Source organism: Sapajus apella, unplaced genomic scaffold (assembly GCF_009761245.1).
Source record: "Sapajus apella isolate SASKATOON/1434 unplaced genomic scaffold, GSC_monkey_1.0 scaffold41, whole genome shotgun sequence".
In the NCBI taxonomy this organism is placed as follows: domain Eukaryota; kingdom Metazoa; phylum Chordata; class Mammalia; order Primates; family Cebidae; genus Sapajus; species Sapajus apella.
Window position 1 is genome coordinate 4,355,180 of NW_022436981.1, and position 23,650 is coordinate 4,378,829.

The following is a 23,650-nucleotide window of genomic DNA, read 5'->3' on the forward strand; positions in this document are numbered from 1 at the left end:
GTTGGCGAGAGTGTAAATTAGACCAACCATTGTGGAAGACAGTGTGGAGATTCCTCAAGGATATAGGACTAGAAATACCATTTGAGCCAACAATCTGCATATATGCCCAAAGGATTATGAATCACTCTACTATAAAGACACATGCATATGTGTGTTTTTGGCAGCACCGTTCACAATAGAAGACTTGGAACCAGCCCAAGTGCCCATCAGTGATAGACTGGATAAAGAAAATGTGGCATATACACACTGTGGAATACTATGCAGCCATAAAAAGGATGAGTTCATGTCCTTTGCAGGGCCATGGATGAAGCTGGAAGCCGTCATTCTGAGCAAACTGACACAAGAACAGAAAACCAAACATCACATGTTCTCACTCATAGGTGGGGGTTGAACAATGAGAACACGTGGACACAGGGAGGGGAACATCACATACCAGGGCCTGTTGGGGGTTACGGGGTGAGGGGAGAGATAGCATTAGGAGAAATACCTAATGCAGATGATGGGTTGATGGGTGCAGCAAACCACCATGGCACATGTATACCTGTGTAACCTACACATTCTGCACATGTACCCCAAAACTTAAAGTATAATTAAAAAAAGAAAAATTTATGTTTCTAGGTGTAAAATTTGTCATCTGTCTTAAGAAAATTGGATGAGTTTAAAATATTAATACCTAACTAAAATTTTAAGACTTTATTTTCTAATTTAAAAACAACCTAAGCCTACTTAAGAAAAAATCATAGAAAAAGGCAAATTTATAAAATATTATATAAAAGTAACCAAAGTAGTGGTAGGAAAAAAATAGCCACATAAAGAAGTAATTGTAATGGTTATACATGCTATAAACAAATTAATTTACAAGAACAGTTAGTGACTGTCTTAATTCTTACATTTCTTGACTTGTGGGAGTTTGGATTTGCTGTTTCAGAAAACACTTTTATTCACTTCATTAATGGCACAGATTTTTACTTGTCTCATTAAAGAATCATGTTTGTCTATTTTTTTTCTCCTAACATTTCTAAATGTGTTTCTATTTTTGTTGAAGAGAGGAGACATAAGCCTTTATTTCACTGGTAACTACGAAAAACTGTACTTCCAGGTTCTTAATTCCATCATTTGTATAATTATATCAAATGTGTTCTTTAAGTCACTCATCATTGCACCCTCTGACTTACTGTCTCACTTTCGATGGATTGAGCTTTAGACCTCTGTATAATGCTCATCATTGGATTTCTCTTCATCTAGATCTTGAGTTATTTCGACTGTATCTTCTATCTTCTACTTTCTTTAAGTAACATGTTATGTTGTGAGAGAAAACATCTTTGAGTAGGTCCTCTCCTTCCCTTGAGAGTGACAGGTGATAAACATTCTCTGAGTCATTGCCTGGTCAAACATGTATGTATTTTGCCATCACACTAGACTGATAGTTTGACTTAGAACATAAGCCAGGTTAAGAATCACTTCCGTTTCCCCCAGAATATGACTATTGTTCTCTAGCCAACCGTGTTTTAGAAGACAAGTGAGACCCTGGCCTTGTTTTATCTTTGGAAGCTTTACAGAATTTCCCTGATTTTGGAGTTCAGAAATGTTAGTAAAATATTACTAGATGTGTGATTTTTTCCCATTATTTCTGGAAGACAGTGGTCAGCAAACTATGACAAATCTTTCCTGATGCCTATTTATGTTTAATAAGGTTTTACTGGAACACGACCACTTCCATTTGTTACGTGTTGAAGCTTTTGTACTGCAATACAGTCAAGAAGTATAACCTGCAAAACTTAAACTATTTACTGTCTGGTTCTTCACAGAAAAAAGTTGCCAACTATTCCTGTAGGGCATTCAGTGGGCTCTTATTGCGTCTTTGTTCATAGCTTCCCATTCATATTTAGAGAATTTCTTCCTCTCAATTGCTTCTGCTACCTTCTTTCAGAATTCCTAGTTGGATATGGAATTTCTTACATCCATTACCTGTTTTTATTTTCTTCCATATTTTCCATCTCTTTGTTTTTTGACTCTGTATTTTCAGAATTCATTTCACATTATTTTTCAGATCATTAACCTATTCCTCAGTTACATCCATTCAACTCTTCTACTAAATTTTCCAATAAATTTTTGCCAGCACAGGAACACTTACTTTGTTATATCTCTTTTTTTCACAGCACCTGTTCTTGTGTTATAGCTGTCACAGCCTGTTAAATCTTTCTGGGGATGTTAAATAAATCTCTTTCTAAGAAACAGATCTTGCCTACTTTCTGCATTAGCTCTGAATACCCTAGGTCACCTGTGCTCTTGGTTTATCTCACTATTTGTGTATGTTGCTGTTGGTTCTTCTTAAGTGCATGGAGATCCTTGGTTGTGCATTCACACCATTAGAATGAAGCTGGTAAGTCAAGACGGCTGGAAGAGTGCCAGCTGCAGCTGTGCAGATACAGGCCTTTCTTGGAAGGTAGGCTGAGCTGTGAGTGGAGGTTTTGTGCACAGGAGCTTCATTTAGGAGTGCTGTCCGGATCAACACCTGTGGAGGCCTGAGGGACCCAGGATTGGGCAGAGGGAGGAGTTGAACTCAATGCAGTCCCAACGAAGTACTCTGGAGATTCAAGGTGGCAATGAGGGGAAGGGTACCCTTCAAACACATCACCAGTTTAGGACCTTATGTTTCCCTCCTCTCCCATGGAGCAGTCACAGGGTGAAAGCTATCCCTGGGGAGGGGACGTGGCCCTGGGAAGTGATACCCACTCTCCAAGTCTGAGGGCTATGCTCGTGGAGGGAACTTAGCCGACAGCATTCAGCTGTTCATACTTCAGAGGTAGATTGCTGCAGGCCTGCTTGAGGATCTGGGCTGCTCGTCATAGCTTCACTACACCCTGGATGGAAAGACTGGGGGCTTGGCCTTGTGAGTGGGAAGTGCTGACAGGCTTCAGGACATGGGAGCCAGGAGGAGTCAAGTGACTGCAGGGTCCCAGGACTGAGCCCAGCAGAGTGGCTTTGCTCTGCGGCAGGTAAAGCCTGTTGCAGGCAGAGCTGCCTTACCATCTGGAAAGCTGTTTGGCCTCAAGTTCTCCTAGGTTCAGCTCTGGTTTCCTCTGCAGCCCCAATGCCCTCAAGGAGTCCCACGAGGCTGACTCCACACTTGCCTGGAGAACTGTTTACTCACAGCATTAGCTGGGGGCAGATGCTAAGGCCAAGAGACTGGAAATAGATAGGGTCACCCCCTTACTCCCCTACCAGATAGCTGCCCTATGGAACTGGTGCTGCTTTTCCTTGATCCTCCCTGAGCAGAGTGTGCTGCTGTTTATGTGTACGGGGTTGAGGGAGTCCTGAGATAATAGCAGCCACCCTGCAGTAGCAGCTGTTCCTGCCCATAGGATCTGCCTGTTGTCTTCCAGAAGGATTTTCTATCTGCTCATGGCACTTTATCTATTTCCAATGCTACCCATTGCTTTTTCTAATTATATTTGTTCCTGCCATTTCAGAGAGATTATTGTAGAGACATGCATTAGAAACTTTCTAAGCCTGCTGCTTTGAGCCAGCAGTACACCAGGGACTTCTTGTCTAGGTCTTTGTAGGTTGAACTGAATGAAATTGCATTTTATGATGATCAAAATCCATTGAATATTGGCAATTTCATGTGGTTCAATCTAACTGTAAGTCCATAGGGCACTGCCTAAACCAGATAAACCAAGGAATACCTTCATAATCAACTTAAAAAAATACGAATTATTAAATTTAAAAAAATTCAGTTAATTCATTCTTTAGTTCTAAGGAAGAGAGCATATCATTTAGTTCCATTTCAACATCAAACACTGTGCTGGGCATCTTCTCCTATGTTATTTCATTCCGCTCTCACAACACTGTCATGCAGGTGTCCTATCTGGCTTATGGTGGCCACATCAGCATCTCTGGAGGGTCTCTTAAGCAGCACAGGGAATGGACTGCCTCAGACACACCAGTGTGATGGACACACCTGTGGGAAAATGGCTGTGCATGAATGTAGGGTTTAAGAGACCTATGAACAAGCTGCCTCCTGGGTGCCCAGGCATAGAGTGGTGCATCACTACAGTGAGCAGAGCTGCTTCACTTCTTCCTGCCCTTGCAGAAGCTACTGCTTACTAGGAGGGCAGAGTGTGTCCTGTCCAGGAAAAAACACCCTCTTACTTCCAACAAAGGCGTTGCTGAGAAGAGAGATCCCCAGCAGCCTGAGCTGGCTTTTCTATCCATCATTTAAGGTGAGAATAACTAGAACTGATCCTGTGGACAGTGGAGTTTTAGATACATCAGAGGAGGGTGAGTCCAAGAAGACAGATGCTCTCACAAGGGCTCAGAGTCTTTAGTTTGAAAGAAGTAGGGCCACATTTTGTGCCAAGCTGATGAATCCGCATACAGCGGGTACATCACTATGTATAAAGAAGGAGTATGTCCCCGGAAAATACAAAACAGGGTCAAAGTCGACAGGCAGGATTCATGGGTGTTTATCAGGAAGCTGCAGAGAAGCGCTGACTCTGAGGGTTGCAGGAGTGCCGGGACCTTGCTGAGGGGCAATGGGCCTCTCCACCATCTGGATGATTCTTTTAGGCCATTCGATGCTACCATGTTGTGCCATGCTCATAGACCACCCTCTCAGTGTTGATTCCTGTGGAGGAGCCCCCTCAGCTCTTTGAGGTTGCAGCTGGCATTGTGGAGAGGGTGGGCTCTGGAGTCAGACTGAGCTTCTTGTCATCAGTGACATGTATTTACTCACTGTGTGTGATTGGCTGTCTTCTCAGATAGCTCCCAGTGATCCTTACATCCTGCTATTCATGCCCTGATGCAAGCCCCTTTCCTTGAATATAGGCTGGATGCAGGAGTTTACTTTAAAGAATGCAATATGTCCAAAGTGATGGGCTGTCACTTCTGAGAGGAGTGCACACAAAATACCTGTGACTCCTCGTTTTATTCTCTCTGGCTTTTCTCAGTGGTCTCCTCTGATGAAGCAAGCTGCTGTGGTGTGAGCTGCCCTCTGGAGAAACTCACATAGCAAGGAACAGGGAGTGACTGCCAGCCAACAACCAGAGAGGAACCGAGGCCCTCATCCAACAGCCTGTGAGGAACTGACTCCTACCAACAGCCACTGGGTGAGCTTACAGGTGCTTCCTTCCCCAGTCAAACCTTGAGATAAGCCTGTAGCTACAGCCAATTCTGTGATACATCCTTGTGAGAGTCCCTGAGCTAAAGAGCCAATTAAGTCATGTCTGGATTCCTGACTCATACATACTGTGAGAAAATACACATGTATTGTTTTAATCCACTGAGTTTTGGGGCAATTTGCTACCTATTTGACAGAGTTTTCCAGTGAATCAGAACCAACAGGATGTGTATGTGTCTGTCTGCCTTCCTGTCTCTCTGCCTGTCTGTCTGTCCATCCATCCATCCATCCGTCTATCTAATGAGAGAAAGCTATTTATTTTAAGGAAGAGGCTCATGAGTTTATGGAGGCTTGACAAGGCTGAAATCTGTGAGATAGGTCAATAGGCTGAAGACGTAGAGATGAGTTGCAGTTCCAGTCTAAAGAGAGTGTAATGACAGACTTTCTTCACAGCCAAAGAGGTCAGTCTTTGTTCCATTAAGGCCTTCAACTGATTGGATGAAACCTACACACAGTATGAAGGTAAACTGCTTTACTCAGAGCTCACCAATTTAAATGTGAATCTCATCCAAAAAACACCTTCACAGAAACCTCCAAAATAACGTTTGACCAAACATCTGAGCACTGTGGCCCAATTAAGTGGATGCATATTTAGCCATCTTGGCTACCCAACCACAGGCAACAAATCCACTGGTGAACTAGGGCCAGTACTTAATCTCAACACGTTTCCATCCCTGCAGCTATATAACAAAAATGTAAGGATTATCATAAAAATTAGATGACAGGATACTTGCAAAGCACTTGGCACATGGTGCTCAGTAAACATTGGTTTCTTTCTCTTTTTCTTGCTTCCTTTCCCTTACTCATGGTAATGGTGGTAGAGATAACCTGAATAACGTTCATGCTTATTCTGGGAAACAGAAAGAAATATATCTCATGCTGAACTAACACATAATACTCTGTTTTGTGCACCAGTCTCTTTTAGGTTTGACTGTTTCCCTGTCTCTGAAAAACTAGCCAGTGTCATATTCGCTGCTGTAATGAACAGCAAAGTATGTGTCCAGGCTCTGTGCTGCAGTGAGTAAAGCCAGCTGTTAGTACTCTTCAGGTATGAGCTTTATATAATGAAAAGATAACAGATATTATTACTTTCTAATTGTGGAGAAGTTAAGGACGTTGCCAAAAGTCACTCAGCTAGTGACAGTACATCTGGGATTTTAACAGCGATGTTTGTCTCTGAGGCTTCTACCCTTTTCTATCAAATGCTTGCACAGTTCCGTCCATTGTTATACAAGTAGCCAATATTGCTAAAACGATGAACATAGCAAGATGTTATCATCCTAATGATCATTTAAAGCTACAAAACGGAGTTAAATGCGGGTTGCACCCTTCACAAGTGCTTTCTACTTCTACCTGCCACTCACTTTCAGCCGAGTGAAACTGATCACATCCTAGACTCTTTACTCAATCTTGTACATTCTGTCACCATAGCCCCTGTAACAAGTAATTGTGCTTCTTTAAAGAGTCTTCCTCTTGTGAAACTATTACTAGCCCCTTGACATAAGGGACAATGACATTCTTGTTAGGTGGTAGGTGTATAGGGGTTTATTTCATTATGCTTCACAACTCATATATATATAGACATATAAATACTTTAATGTATATTAAATGTCATGCAATACATTAAAAACAAAACAATTGGAAGAAGATACATCAAAATGTTAAAGTGTTTTTCTGTTATAAAACTGTTAACATTCTTTGTCTTTTTGGTTATACTCTTTAATTTTTCTATAAATATGTAATGTTTCTATAATTTGAAATACAAATATTAAAAAAGGGCTTTTTTGAATGAAAATAATTTTCAATCTGTATCATTCTTAGAAGAAATTGGTTTCATAAATTCATTTTATATTCAGTAGATACTTTGTTGTAAAAGTATAGCCTCTACTTTTTTGTTTGGTCCTGAGTTTGGCTTTTGCAAGTTTTAAATGGAGGTTCCAAGATGTTATGAATAAGTTTCATGTTCACCATATCTAAACCCCCCTAGGCAGGCATCTAAGCATCTTTCATTATAGCTGTTTTGGTTAGAGGTTAAAGGTGTCTGATCTTTACAAATATTCTTGAATATTTTACCTGTCCTGCCTTATATAAGTCTTCATAGGCCTTAGCTATGTCTGTGTTTATTTTTTATTTTAAGGAATGGTAACCAGAGCTGTGGCATGTTTAATTTCAGGAGTTGGTGTTCCAATGTCTTGGAAGTGGGCAGCTCACACTCACAAAATTTTCCCTAGTGCCCTTCCTGATAGACCAACATGATGCTTTTTGATCAGCAGGGAAATTGGGTTAACAGACTTTCTGACATTTATTCTTCCTTCCACTAAAGATGAGAGCACAGAATTCACAATTTCTCTGATCTCTGTTTCACCCATGAAAACATGTTCTGTATACTACTACTAACAATAACATTAACATTATGGTGTTTGTGTAGCACTTCACAGTTTATACGCTGCTTTCACATATGTTACCTACATTTAACCTTGATTATATCACTGATGTTTATAACCCTCTGAGGTATATAGAGGCAGCATTACTATTACCATTTTTCAGATGAAGAAAATAAGACTTAAGAAGCCTAAGTGATTTTCCTTTGCTGAAGTTAATCTCTTCATTCTAGTTGGAATAACTAAAAGTTATGACCATAGTTCATTCATCACATGAGAAAAAAATATTGTGCAGCATTGTAAAAATGCATAAATCATAAACATGAACAGATATAGAGTTATAAATATCTCAGGACCATTAGGTATTTTATCTTCATACAATGCAGAAGAGAGTAATCAACATTGACTTGGCTGAATGGCTGTGTCCATCTATGGCATGGGCATTTTCTCTAAAAGAAAATGCAGCTGTTGAGCTAATCATGATCATCTCCTTTTTAAAGAGCTGTCAGAGTGTGTCAATTTTTTTTTTTTAATCATGAGTTGTGTGTTGCTTTTGTGAACAAACCTAATCCCTGAATTTGGTTCTTAGGACAAAGTTGGTCTGTAGTCAGCTCTGTGAAAGGCTGAGTACATACGATGCTGAGAAAGATGATGAGGCGAGTCAGCTGAATGGGGCACAGCATGGAGGTTTACTATGGATTACACAGCAGGCCCAATTTGGACTGTGATTATTTTATCACTTACTTTCCAGCAACATTTTGGCTGCCTTCCTGTTTGTGGTTCACATATTAACAGAGTTTACTTAAGACAAGAAGATACTCAACCTGCAAACCTTTGATAAGGGCAGTGTTTGCTCAAAAAATGCAGTTTACATTTGCAGAGAAATATATTAATTGATGGTTTCTTTCACTGAATCCCATTACTCTATTCAGGTAGCTAAATATGGGTCATCTACTGCCTCAATTGTGGAAGCAGAAAACAAAGGGTCAGATTCTTGGCCTTGGGTTCAAAAGCTGAGGTACAGTTGCTAGCACAAAAATCATGTTTGCAGAAACAGTTGTTCCCTCAAAGAGAAGATAAACATTCTCTAGACTAGGGAAAAGTGAGAGAGTTAGAGAAGGGAGCAATAAGGTTGTATGCTGACATGGGTCTCTTAATATGGGCTCTGTATCCCCACCCCATCCCATCTTAGTCACAACCTCCAAAGGGTAGGTAAAAATTCTGGGATCCAAGTGAGTTGAGAGATCTGAAACAGACAGCACCTATGCCTCACTACCTGGAGAGGGGAGAGTGACCAGGAAAGCAGCCAGCCTCCAGAATCCCTCACCGATGTCCTATTTTAACAGTAGAGTGGACATAGTTGTGTGGATGTCTAGGCAGGGAGATCCCAAGACAGCCCTAGTGGATTTCCTGTAGTTACACAGTGTAACAGAAGAGCCATCAAGTACTTTCCAGATGGGTTTACAGCTGAATTCTACCAGAGGTATAAAGAGGAGCTGGTACCATTCCTTCTGAAACTATTCCAAACAATACAAAAAGAGGGAATCCTCCCTAATTCATTTGATGAGACCAGTATCATCCTGATACAAAAACCTGGCCGAGACACAACTAAAAAAGAAAATTTCAGGCCAATATCCATGAGGAACATGGATGTGAAAATCCTCAATAAAATACTGGCAAACCGAATTCAACAGCACATCAGAAGGTTTATCCATCATAATCAAGTCTGCCTCATACCTGGGATGGAAGGCTGGTTCAACATACACAAGTCTATACACGTAATCCATCACATAAACAACCAAAGACAAAAACTATATGATTACCTCAATAGATGCAGAGAAGGTCTTCTACAGAATTCAACAGTCCTTTATGCTAAAAACTCTCAGTAAACTAGGTATCGATGGAACATACCTCAAAATAATAAGAGCTATTTATGACAAACCCACAGTCAATATCATACTGAATGGGCAAAAACTGGAAGCATTCCCTTTGAAAACTGGTACAAGACAAGGATGCCTTCTTTCACCATTTCTATTCAATATAGTATGGAAAGTTCTGGCCAGGGCAATCAGGCAAGAAAAAGAAATAAAGGATAGATATTCAGTTAGGAAAAGAGGAAGTCAAATTGTCTCTATTTGCAGATGACATGATTGTATATTTAGAAGACCAAAATCTCCACCCAAAATCTCCTTAAGCTGATAAGCCCCTTCAGCAAAGTTTGAGGATACAAAATCAATGTGCAAATATCACAAGCTTTCATATACACCAGTAATATACAAATAGAGAGTCAAATCATGATTGACTCCAATTCACAATTGCTACAAAGAGAATATACAACTAACAAGGGATATGAAGGACCTCTTCAAGGAGAACTACAAACCACTGCTCAAGGAAATAAGAGAGAACAAAAACAGATGGAAAAATATTCCATGCTCATGGTTAGAAAGAATCAATATTGTGAAAATGGCCATACTGCCCAAAGTAATTCATAGATTAAATGCTATCTCCATCAAGCTACCATTAACTTTCTTCATAGAGTTGGAAAAAAACACCTTAAACTTCATATGGAACCAAAAAAGAGCCCACATAGCCATGACCATCCTAGGCAAAGAAAAAAAAAAAAACAAAAACAAAGCTGGAGGCCTCACGCTACCTGATGTCAAACTACACTACAATTCTACGGTAATCAAAACAGCATGGTACTGGTACCAAAACAGAGATATAGACCAATGGAACAGAACAGAGGCCTCAGAAATAACGTCACACATCTACAACCATCTGATCTTTGACGAACCTGACAAAAACAAGCAATGGGGAAAGGATTCCCTATTTAATAAATGGCATTGGGAAAACTGGCTAGCTATATGCAGAAAGCTGAAACTGGATCCCTTCTTATACCTTATACAAAAATTAACTCCAGATGGATTAAGGATTTAAACATAAGACCTAACGCCATAAAAACCCTAGAAGAAAACATAGGCAATACCATTCAGGCCATAGACATGGGCAAGAACTTCATGACTAAAACACCGAAAGCAATGGCAACAAAAGCCATAATTGACAAATGGGATCTAATTAAACTAAAAAGCTTCTGCACAGCAAAAGAAACAATCATTAGAGTGAACCAGCAACCAACAGAATGGGAAAAAATATGTGAAGTCTACCCATCTGACAAATGGCTAAAATCCGGAATCTACAAAGAACTTAAACAAATGTACAAGAAAAAAAAAACAACCCCATAAAATAGTGGGCAAAGGATATGAACAGACATTTCTGAAAGAAGATATTTATGCAGCCAACAAACATATGAAAAAAAGCTCATCATCACTGGTCCTTAGAGAAATACAAATCAAAACCACATTGAGATACCATCTCATGCTAGTTAGAATGGTGATCATTAAAAAATCAGGAGACAACAGATGCTGGATAGGATGTGGAGAAATAGGAAAGCATTTGCACTGTTGTGGAAGTGTAAATTAGTTCAGCCATTATAGAAGATAGTGCGGCAATTTTTCAAGGATCTAAAACTAGAAATACCATTTGACCCAGCAATCCCGTTACTGAGTATATACCGAAAAGATTATAAATCATGCTATTATAAAGACATATGCACATGTATGTTTATTGTGGCACTGTTCACAATAGCAAAGACTTGGAACCAATCCAAATGCCCATCAATGATAAACTGGATAAAGAAAATGTGGTACATACATACCATGGAATACTATAGAGCCATAAAAAGGATGAGTTCATGTGTTTTGCAGGGAAATTGATAAAGCTGGAAACTATCTTTCTCAGCTAACTGAAACAAGAACAGAAACCCAAACACCACATATTCTCACTCATGAGTGTTGAACAAGAACTCATGGATACAGGGAGGAGAACATCACACACCGGGGCCTGTCAGGGGTTGGTAGTTAAGGGAGGGGTAGCATTAGAATAAATATATAATGTAGATGGTGGGGTGATGGATGCAGCAAACCACCATGGTACATGTTTACCTATGTAACAAATCTGCACATTCTGCACATGTACCCCAGAACTTAATGTATAATAATAAAAAGAAGTACCTAGAGCTTCTGTACAGCAAAAGAAACAATCATTAGAGTGAACTGGCAACAAACAGAATGGGAAAAAATTTTTGCAGTCTACCCATCTGACAAAGGACTGGTATCCAGAATCTATAAAGAACTAAAACAGATTTACAAAAAAACAAACAAACCCATTCAAAAGTGGGCAAAGGATTCGAACAGACACTTTACAAAAAAAAAGACATACAGGAGGCCAACAAACATATGAGAAAATGCTCATCATCACTGGTCCTTAGAGAAATGCAAATCAAAACCACATTGAGATACTATCTCACACCAGTTAGAATGGCAATGATTGAAAAATCTGGAGACAACAGATGCTGGATGTGGAGAAATAGGAACGCTTTTACACTGTTGGTGGGAGCGTAAATTAGTTCAACCATTATAGAAGACAGTGTGGCCATTCCTCAAGGACCTAGCAATAGAAATTCCATTTGACCCAGCAATCCCATTACTGGGTATATATCCAAAGGGTTATAAATCGTTCTATTATAAAGACACATGCACACATATGTTCATTGCAGCACTGTTTACAAACTAAAAGACCTGGAACCAACCCAAGTGCCCATTAATGATGGACTGTACAGGGAAAATGTGGCACATATACACCATGGAATACTATGCAACCATATAAAATGATGAGTTCATGTCCTTTGTAGGGAAATGGATGAATCTGAAAACCATCATTCTCAGCAAACTAACACAAGAACAGAAAATCAAACACCACATGTTCTCACTAATAAATGAGTGTTGAACAATGAGTACATATGGACACAGGGAGGGGAGCATCACACACTGGGGTCTGTTGGGAGGGAATAGGGGAGGAACAGCGGTGGGCAGGGAGGTTGGGGAGGGATAACATGGGGAGAAATGCCAGATTTAGGTGACAGGGGGGATGGAGGCAGTAAAGCATATTACCATGTAGGTACCTATGCAACAATCCTGCATGTTGTGCCCATGTACCCCAGAGCCTAAAGTACAATAAAAGAAAAAAAAAATATATATATATATATATATATAAAACTGTTGGTAGGAGGATAAACTAGTGTGATTGTTTTGGAGGATAAGCTGGAAATTGTCATCAAAACTGAAAATGTACATACCCTTTGAGCCAGCAATTGCCTTTGCTTCTAAAAATTTATTTAATAAACAACATGACTACAAAGATGTATGTAAAAAAAAAATAGAAGTACCACCAAATACTTCCTGAGTTTTTCCAAGAGGGGCACAGATGTAGGCTTAGAGAGCAGGAGACCTAAGGAGACCCTTTGGCTATGATAAGGAAGACAGAGGGTAACCACATGGCCTCTTAACAGGAGAGCAGATGTAAACATGGGCACTTCTTGCCATGAGATGTAGATGCAGATGACTGAAACCAGCAGGCTGAAAATATAATGGTGGGTGTTGACTGGCTGAGGTTACTCTTACTCTTAACAACCATATCTCGACATTTTGACAATGTATAAAGGTTTTATTCAGTATTTATTTTTTGAGACAGGTCTCACTGTCTCAAAAAGACAGGCTAGAGTACAGTGGTGAAATCATCACCTTTTTTGTTTTTTTCTCACTTGATCAGGAAGTATGTGTAAGGGTTTTAAACTCAACATCTGTTTGTGAGTGGTATGAACTGACTGAAAAAACCTTTAGGTGGCTAAGATTATATTCTTATGATCAACAGTCTAGGGTTTTACAGTAGATATTATTTTTGCTACAAAAAATAAAGGACATTATTGCTTTTGTTTCCCGGAGCCAATTGCCTTTGAAGTCTATACCCTCTAAGCCCCTCTAAAGCTCATGATGAGAATGCAATCACAATGCAAAAACAGTTGGTGAGTTCGCCAAAACTGGACTTGGCTCCACCATCTTCTCCCAAAGAGAGACCTCCTCTAAGCCACTCAGATGGCACACAAAATCACTGTTGTTCTTTTAATGGTTGGACACTAAATATCATAAAACCTTTTTAGTTAGCTTGGTATAAGCATCACTTACGTTTTTATTCTTGAGAAAGAAACACTTTGATTGTCAAAGGCTAGTGATGACAAAGTGCTTGTAGCATGACCACAGAGCTAAAACCTTCATTTTGCTACACAGCTATTGAGACACAGGCTCTTCTCCACTACTCTATCTTAGAGCTTGGTTAATTTCTCATGCTCTATCCATGCAGATGGCATATAAAAAAAGTCAGATGAGACCAGAAAGTTTCTTAAAGTATGGAAGATGTTTCACAAATGTAACAACAGTGAAGTAATATCCACTATGAGGTCATTACCATTTTGGTGAGCTGGGTTCTTTTTCCAAATGAACAATGTTTGAAAGAAAATGGGCACAATGACTCATACCTGTAATCCCAGCACTTCGGGGGGTTGAGGTGGGCAGATCATAAGGTTAGGAGTTTGAGACCAGCCTGGCCAATATGGTAAAACCCCATCTCTACTAAAAATATAAAAATTAGTTGGTTGTGGTGGTGTGTGCCTGTAGTCCCAGCTACTCACAAGGCTGAGGCAGAAGAATCATTTGAACCCAAGAGGCAGAGGTTGCAATGAGCCAAGGTCATGCCACTGCACTCCAGCCTGGGCAACAGAGTGAGAATCTGTGTCAACAAAAAAACAGATAAACAAAAAAACTATGCAGGGTCAAGATTTGTGTGTGATCAAGAATTCTAGTGGTTATTATTATACCATAAGAGGTTTCCTTGGAACATCTGCCTTCAGTTATGGGCATCAGCAGTGCTCATCATAGAGTATACTTTGTCACGACACAACCTCTGAGGAGAAACAAGCCCCCACCACAAGAAGCGGCCACTGTGTCCAGGAGCATGTAATGTTTGGCCACAGCTGGGAGCTCTGTGACCCCATGATTTAATCTTACCATCTCATTTAATCTTACCTCTCATGGATCTTACCATCCATGAGACCTGTCAATCTGCAATGGCCGAAACACAAAGAACGTGTTTAAACGCTAATCTAGTCCATCAAACTGTCCCCGTTTGAGGTCTGAGGAGTTATACACAGTCTTTCCCACAAAATGCTATTTTGGGGGATATTTTAAATACAAAAGCCTTTCTGTGTTTGAAAGAAGCTCATACATAAGGACTTTAAACTGCAGTCACACTTTATCAGCACTCAAGCATGGGAGTTGAAATTGCACTGAAAGCTCTCTGGACTGCATTAAATCATCCTGTTGGCCGTGCATCAGCTACAGTTTATTTCCTCTGGATGGAGACTTTTCTTCCCAGATGGGTTGAACAGAGCAGCAAGCGTGTGTGTCATTTTGTGAGCTAGCCAGGGTTAGAGGTGAGTGGCAGCCTCCAAACAGACGCCTGGGTTGACTTCCCCTGAAACAAGGTGTGAGTTTCATTAAGTTCTTAAGCAGATACCATCAGTACTGTCAGGCCTTCATGTGGAAATAGAAGACAAATGCAGGCTGGGAATGCAGCTTCTACCTCCAAGGGCAAGAATAAAACACTGTTTTGTTCTATCAGAAAAGTAATTTAGAATGGTGGCTGAGGAAAAAAGAAAGATCAGCAAAACTGTGTCCTCTTCGAGTGTTTGTTCTCAAGTCTTTTATTGTTTCATTTGCGGAACGTGTTTGTTTTCTATTTGGACATCCATCTCTGTTCTATCACAAATGGGCTCAGATGTCCACATGGCTATTTACCTGATCTTGTTAATTTTCCTACTAGGAAACCCAGTTATCTGGGTAAAATACCACCCTTGGTGAAAATTATTTTCCCATAGGAGGAGAAGTGGCTTTTTCTATAGGTAGATGACTGTAGAACTGAATATTCAAACTAAGACATATTTTAGTGTAAAAGGAGGTATTGATAATTACGGTAGGAGGACTAGTACCCAGCAGTACTGTCCTGGGCCAGTCGGGATGTGTGGTGCCCTATCAATGGATCATAAAGAACAATGTAAAAGTAAATCACTTTCTTTAAAGTAGACAATAAATTTTGTGACCATAAAAATCCACTTACTTCACTTTTTAAACTTATTTTTCTAGAAAGTAGGTTTTAATTTTATCTTTTTTTTTTCAGTCTATAAATAAGGAACATTCCCACACCCTCTTTCACTATGTAAATATTTTTTATTTATGCCAGAGGGAGGCATAAATGGGGCAGGGTGTGGGTGGGCATGGGGAAGGGGGTGTTCTAAAGGGTTATACTCAATTGAATATTTAATCTGTTTCTGTCTTTTTGAGTAGCTATTCCTCCCATGCCCTCACCCCACCTTATGACAAAAGGATCTAAAAAGAGGGGAACTGTAGACAAAGTAGCTGCAGCTATTTCAGGTCACTACTCTGACTTAGATGAACTTGACTTGACATTAGATGTTCAGAGATGGAGGCTCTCTAAAAAGGTGACTTAGTTCTATCAGAAGACCCATTTAGGGGGATCTCCTAGCTTAGAAGTCACAGTTAATTTTCCCTTATTATAAAATAATAATAATTACCTGATAATCTTCAGGCTATCTCTTGCCCATTTCTATCCCTTCACTCTTCTTTGCACAAAAGATGTCACCTAAGACATCCATGAAATGTAGACAAGTATCTTAGTCCCAAAGGACTCTGGAGAGAGGAATCCTTTTATTACCTTTTGAAGTAATTAACTTTATCTTTGTATTCTGATATAATTTCAAGATTTAGAGAAAAGTGGCAAAAATAGAGTAATACGAAGAATTCCCATATACCCTTCATTCAGATTCCCCAATATACACATATTGCAACATTTTCTTTATCCTTGTGTCCCACCCATCCTTTACACACACACATATGCACACACACACACAAACACACACACACACACAAATGCACAAAACACACACTCTATTCCTGAATAATTTGAGAAAAGTTGCAGATATATGCCCTTTTATCTCTAAAATGTTTTATATATTTACTAAAACCAAGGACATTCTCTTCTATAACCACTGTACAATGATCAAAACCAGGATATTAACACTGATACAATATTATAATCTATAAATTAGTTTCCATTATGGTCAATTGTCCCATTAATGTCCTTTATAACACAAGAAAATCACACATAATGTACGGAACATTTATCATTCTCTCCTTGGTCTCCTTTGATCCAGAACATTCTTCAGTCTTCATCCTTAACATCTTTGTACAAAATACCTGGCCTGTACACTTACAAAGATGACACCTTTAAGTCATCTTTGTAAGTGTACAGGCCAGGTATTTTGCACAATGTCCCTCGATTTGGATTTGCTTGGAGTTTCCTCATGATTAGACTCGGGCAATATATCTCTGGAACCCTGTTGCAAGTATTTTAAAGTTCCATGTACTAGATGCTTATTTTTTCATCAGCTTATCCCTAAAGCTGCTGTTTCATTCTAATTCTAATCCTTAACTGCATACCTTGATCCAGTATAGTCAATGACTCTCAACCTTGGCTGTGCATTGGAACCACCTAGGCAATACCGTACAAGTTAACCAGAATCTCTAGGGTTGAGATCTGAGCAATGGTATGTTAAAAAGTTTCCCAAGTGATTATAATGTGCAGCTAGTGGTTACTTGGTTTGTTGTTACCCTTGAATAGGTACTAAATTTTCTTGGTGGAATGAGAGAATTTAGACAGTTGGAAGACCTTCCCATTCTATCCATCTGGATTAAACTTGATTAATAAAAGCCAAAGTCTTGCTTGCTGGCAAGAAGAGCTACTGATTCTCACTGTACCCCATTAACCTGACAGTTTGAATTCTTCATAACTTGATGGACATTTGTGGGTATGTTAGCAACCAGGTAACACCAAAAGAGTACCCAATTGTCTCCTTCTTTTGAGATACACTAGCAGAATAGCCTTGCTCTTGAGAAGTTTACTTCAACCTTGGCACTATTGACATTTGGGGCCAGATAATTCTTTGTTACAGACAACTATCCTGTGCATTGTAGGATGTTTGGTGTGAGCCCTGGCTGCCATCCACTAAATGCCAGTAGCATCCTACAATGCCAGCAGCATTTAGTGGATGGCGGCCAGGGCTCACACCAAACATCCTACAATGCACAGGACAGTTGTGCATTGTGACAAAATGTTTCCAGCCATTCTCAAATGTTTCCTGTGAAGGGAGGAATTGCCCCCTGTTGAGAAACACTGCTGTATGCATTCCTGCCTCAATATCTTTGATCAAACGATTCTTCACACCCATCTCCACTTATCAGTTGAATTAGGGGGTGGTATAGTATATATGTGGCTATAAACATTGGCTTGGTTATCAGACCATACTGGGTTCAATTTTTTGATATGTCACTTACTGTAAGAGAGCCTTGCTCAAATAATTGTGCCTTTGTAACTCTCAGTCTTGTTATCTGCAAAATAGAAATAATAAGAACAGCTCCTTCATAGAGTTGTTGTGAGAATTTAATGAGATAATGCAGAAAATGTGTCTGATGAATAGTAACTCCCCAAAAAAGCGTTGCTTAATGAGCTAATGCATGTAAAGTGATGAGTTAGTGTTTGGCACATGATAACTCAGTAATCAGTATCTGTTGGTGGTTGTTGTTATCATCCTTATTAGTGATGAAGCTGTGACACAAAGTGACTCAGAGTCTTGGTCAAGATCACATAGCAAGTTAATGGTAGAACTAGGAACAGAACCCATGCCTTAGTACTCTTAGTGAAATGCTCTCTACCCAACACAAAGCTTTGAAAGACCAAGGACAATTCCAGGAAAGACAAAGCTTTTGGCCAAGTTAGCTCTGGGCAGTGCCTTAATATCCCAGACTTGGCAGTAAAAGTGAGATGATTAATCATTTTGAGTTGGAGAAGTCAGAACTAAGGTCATTCAAGGGAGCATTTAAAGGTATAGAATCTCTTACCAGCTCCTGAAAATAATTTTTTAAAAATGAAAACAGAAAAGTTTTAGGAATACTTTAATCTCTTATAGCCAAATACTGGCACACCAGAACATTGAACTTTTATAAGATGTCAACCCTTAACAGATAAAAGAACCTTCGCTGAAGACTTCAGTGAACATAGTAAACATGAACACTCAGATTAGAAGACTACCAAAAAAAAAAAAAAAGAAGAAGAAAAAAAAATCACACACAGCAAGGCAAATTAAATTCCTAGGAATACGTAGCAGGCATCTCCAGATACACCATAACCATGTTATAATGTAAATAACAGGGCTTTCTTTCCCTATTGGGCTGTATTTTAAAGGGGATTCTACTGGTTCCAGTGAAGCCTTGGAGAATTACTTCAACTGCCAAGAGGCTGTAGCTTTTTATGAAATATCAGAGTAGAGAAGTTCATTCATCATAGCCGGTGGGCCAGAAGCCTGTACCATCCATTTCTTCTGCTCTTCAGTAAAGAAGTGGGGTGTTAATTACACCACTTCATATTTCTCCTAATAAGTATATTTTATCCAAAAGAGACCACTCAAATACCCAACATACAACTTGTGTTACTGCTGTATTATTGTGGTCACGGATACCTCAAAAATAGGTCACACTGGTTTGTGAAGGAATCTTAGTAGAATGGTTAGTGAGATGCCTCAGGGACACATGTGGACACACATGTATGTGCATACATGTGGGGGATGTGTGTAGGACCCTGTGTGTGTGTGTGTGTGGCTATTTTACCAAAGAACAGAGATGTCATCTTTTACCTAAATCAGTAATTTCCAAAGGCAATGTTAAAAATATTATCAATCAGTACAGTTCTAGAGTACACATTAGCCATACCCCTATGGCAGAGGCCACTGCTGTGCTGAATGTCACCTCTTTAGCTGCTGGTTGGTCAGGAGGTTCCTGAAGAAAGGGTCAGGCAGCTGAGGTTTGGGGTAGAGTGAGGGAGGGGAGGAGAAAAACAGTCAGGGATATTGGGTCACAGCTACGTAGGAATGGCATTAGGGAATTAGTTTGACATTTTAATAGGCATGTGCTCACTAATAACAGCTCTGGACATATGTCCAGTTTATAGCATCTGCCTTTATTTTAGAGGTTTGCAAGACCAGCTCTGAAGAGCAGAATTTCTCAAACTGTGTCCACAATTGGTCTGTGCATGAAAATACCTTGGTTTGCTCATCAGAAACAGATTCCTGGAGTTGCCATCTGGGAATGTAAGTTTTAAACAAGTTTTCCAAGTGACAGTTAAGTAGCTACAGGTTTCAATCTACTCTTCAAAAAGTGTATTCAAAGAAGAAGAAGCCGCTTGTAGTTAAGAAATCAGGTATGGCTTTAAAACAAGTGAAAAGGGAGATCTGAATTATTTAATCAGAGAGGGAAGGCTCAGCAGTGATGTAACAGGTTTCAAACAGAACCAATTAGCATGTAGAAAATGGGCTCCTCTGTGCTTCAAAGACAGCTTGAAAAAGAGAACTGAGTTAAACATGTTTCTCTTGTTATTTTTCTGTTTATTCTTATTAGTGATTCTAATTTATTAATAATAAGAGATACCATATGTTGAATGGTTACTATATGTTGGGCATTATTCCAAAGGCATTATAAGGCATGATTTTTATTTTATTAATAGACCTAGGGAAATATCACTGCTCCCATTTTACAGATAATGAGACTGGGTGATTACTTTGTCCAAGGTCACACAGTTAATAGGTAGCAGTTTTTCTCTGGCATCCATTAAGCACTATGCAAATCTGCCTCCCATTATTATCATTAATGATAACTTTCTTTCACTGAGCACCACATATACTGGAAGCACTACAAGGTCAGGGATGCTGCCTGTCTTGCTCATCCCTATTTGCCCAGGGTCCAGCAAAGTCCTAAACTGCCAAATTAAAAAAAAATTTTAATTGAATAAAAGAGAAAATTTAATGACGTGTTTTAAAACAAGTACTTCATATTTCTCCTAATAAGTATATATTATCCAAAAGAGACCATTTAACTATCCAACATACAACTTGTATTACTGCTCAATTATTGTGTACTGATAGCTCAAATATAGGTCACATTGGGTTGTTAAGAGAAAATGATGCTGTTTTAATCCTTAAATTTCTCTGAAAAGAAGACCCTCTTTCTTCATCTATTGAATATGTTTATGTTCACTTTCTAAATCACACTGTGAAACCAAAGCCTGGTTTTGGACCACTGAGCTAGAGCTTAGGAGGAGACATTCATCTTTATGATTCAATGATGGTGCCATAAGTAATCTTATACTTGAAGTTACTGATGCGCAAAGTGTACAAATCAATTTGGCAGAGAACTGCTTTCATGTCCTTTCCGGCTTTCAATGCAAATAGAGTTTTAAACCCTTTCCAAAAAGCCAATTCTAGAGGCAAAGGTAGGGTTCTGGACCCAAGTCAAATCTGTCTTTTACTCTAAATATTAAAAGTACAACATAAAACCTCAGGATTCCAGAGTTAGGGTTATCTATTCTAATCTTTCATTCCAGAAGTAAGAAATCTTAAGCCCAGAGCACAGGTGATGCTCAAAATATTTGGAAATATTTCTGCATGGGAACCGCATGACCAGGGGAGAGGCATTAAGCCTTTACTGACTGGATGATGGAGAAATCCAGAGAGTCTCAGGAAGAGGGCCGAGTGGCCAAGGCAGCATTGCAGGGCCCCTGGGTAAAGGATATTTACCAATATAAGCATATTTCAGGCCATGTGTGGTGGCCCACACCTCTAATCCCAGTACTTTGGGAGGCTGAGATGGGAGGATCACTTGAGCCCAGGAGTTCAAGACCAGCTTGAGCAACATAGCAAGACCCTACCAGTAAAAACAAAATTAGCTGGGCATGGTGGTACCTGCCAGTAGTCCCAGCTACTTAGGAAGCTGAGGTGGGAAGATCACTTGAGCCCAGGAGATCGAGGTTGCAGTGGGCTATGATTGTACTACTATATTCTAGCCTGGGCAACAAAGACTGTCTCCATAAAAAAACAAACCAACAAACAGAAAACCCCCAACCAACTGTATTTCAATAATTTGAAAAAGAGGTACAGACATACCAGTGTGAACTGACTAATATTAGCCATTCCCCAGAGAAAAAGTGACTTATCCCCAGGAAGTCAGTGGCAAAGACAAGAACTCCGATTTTCTGACTTCCCTCCCAAGATATTTGTGCAGCCTTGCTCAAGATGCTTTCTCTTTGTCCTCAGTATTGAAGGCTGCCTTGATGGTGGGCTGCCAGCAACGTAAGCCTTTGGATATAATTTGAACACATCAGTTTCCCAAAGGCCCGGTTAACTGAGATACTGTAATACTTTCCCATTTTATTATGATGTTTTAAAATAACTTTTCTGCTGCAATTAAATATAAGTATGAATGTTACAAATTCTTCACACTGATTTAAAGTGTAGAGAAGCAAGGCGAACCTTCTTCGTGGTAGAAGTAGCATAATTTTAAGTACTGAGTAAAGCCTTACAGTGTGCCTGCATTATTAACACTCCACAAACCTTTCTAAAGACCTAGTTGCTCAATCCAGGTGGCAGTTGGTTAGATTACAGGTGCCAGATGGTTCAGAAAAATTGGGAAATGTGACATGTACACATACAAGTATCTTAAAAATTATATTTGGGTAAACTTGATTTATAACATCAGAGAATACTTGATTGATTTTTTAAAATATAAATGAGGAATAGCTTGAACTGCTGCCCTAAAGGATAAAAGGACAGAATTAAGGTAGGCAGAAAATTTGCACCTTCTCATTGCAAAATATGGTGAAAGGTTAAGAACTCACAATAACAATTCAGTTGAAAGGCTTTAGAACTTAAAGGTGGCTCTTAGGATGGAGTGAGGATATTTAGTCTTGGCAGAGTGGACATCACTGTCCCATTCTGTGACTCCAGGGATGTGGGGGCACAAGTGCAAAGGTGGTGAATGATTAGCCCAGTGAGGCCACTCCAGTGTTTCTGCTGTCCCAGGATGGCGAAATAATGTCGTGACTATCTCGAAGGGAATGACTTGCAAACATGAACTCCAAAAACTGGTAAAGGGAAGAAAAATCACTAATGTTTAATAAAATCCAATAGACTAGAATGTGCAGTTTGCAGGAGTTCCCCAGGTGATTCAGCTCATTTGTTAAGATTTTGGTACTGCTGCAGCAAAAGGGAAGCTGATATTTGCATCTGGACTATTCCTAAGTGGTCCTGAAGCTTTTTTGCTGAGGAGGGAGCCTGCGTCACAAGTGAGGCCAGGCTGGTGCCTGAGAGAGTCACCGTGATGGAGTGCTGCACACATGGCATCCACAGCCTACATCATTTCAGGGCTGGCTACTCCTGGCCATTATATTCCTGCAGCTCTGACTCTGAAGAGCTGACACAGTTCTTTTTGCCTATAGTTTATCTGCAAAAAGCAGTATGCTACTGCAATCTTCATGAATTATGGGATATGGGAAAGTATTAAATACCCAACTCTTAAGATGCCTCTTGAAACATCCGTCCTCTGTAAAAACAGCACTGTTTCTTTCCACCTTCATTAATTGTTCTCTTATCTACTTCCACTGAAGTCAGATTATATACCACACAGTTAGCATTTGATTATGCACTATCTATATATAGCATCTATTTGTTGATCTATATGTATTTGCTTTGCTTTCTCAAATATTTATTAGTTCACTAATAATTTCAGGTCATAATTTCTTTAACTACACCTAGAAATGCACACACACACACACACACACACACACACAAACCTTACTGAATCCCTAGTTATGTTTGTGTAAAATTATGCAACATGTAATGTTCACCACCATTGCATCATTAATGATAACATGTAGGCCGGGCGCGGTGGCTCAAGCCTGTAATCCCAGCACTTTGGGAGGCCGAGGCGGGTGGATCACGAGGTCAAGAGATCAAGACCATCCTGGTCAACATGGTGAAACCCCGTCTCTACTAAAACTACAAAAAATTAACTGGGCATGGTGGCGCGTGCCTGTAGTCCCAGCTACTCAGGAGGCTGAGGCAGGAGAATTGCCTGAACCCAGGAGGCGGAGGTTGCGGTGAGCCGACATCACGCCATTGCACTCCAACCTGGGTAACAAGAGCGAAACTCCGTCTCAAAAAAAAAAAAAATGATAA

At 39.7% G+C, this 23,650-nt stretch overlaps 1 protein-coding gene and 2 long non-coding RNA genes across 7 annotated transcripts in view; 1 reads left to right on the forward strand and 2 right to left on the reverse strand.

Annotated features, from left to right (window-relative positions):
• RCAN2 (regulator of calcineurin 2) overlaps positions 1-23,650 on the reverse strand; it is a 289,445-nt gene that overhangs the window by 49,880 nt on the left and 215,915 nt on the right. The gene's annotated exons all lie outside the window — the stretch shown is intronic.
• Positions 4,955-6,817, forward strand: LOC116565784. The gene is made up of 2 exons (XR_004275584.1): positions 4,955-5,111; positions 6,098-6,817. It is a non-coding gene; the product is annotated as an uncharacterized LOC116565784 (long non-coding RNA).
• Positions 15,657-21,295, reverse strand: LOC116565783. The gene is made up of 2 exons (XR_004275583.1): positions 17,683-21,295; positions 15,657-17,613 (listed from the first exon to the last, which is right to left on the reverse strand). It is a non-coding gene; the product is annotated as an uncharacterized LOC116565783 (long non-coding RNA).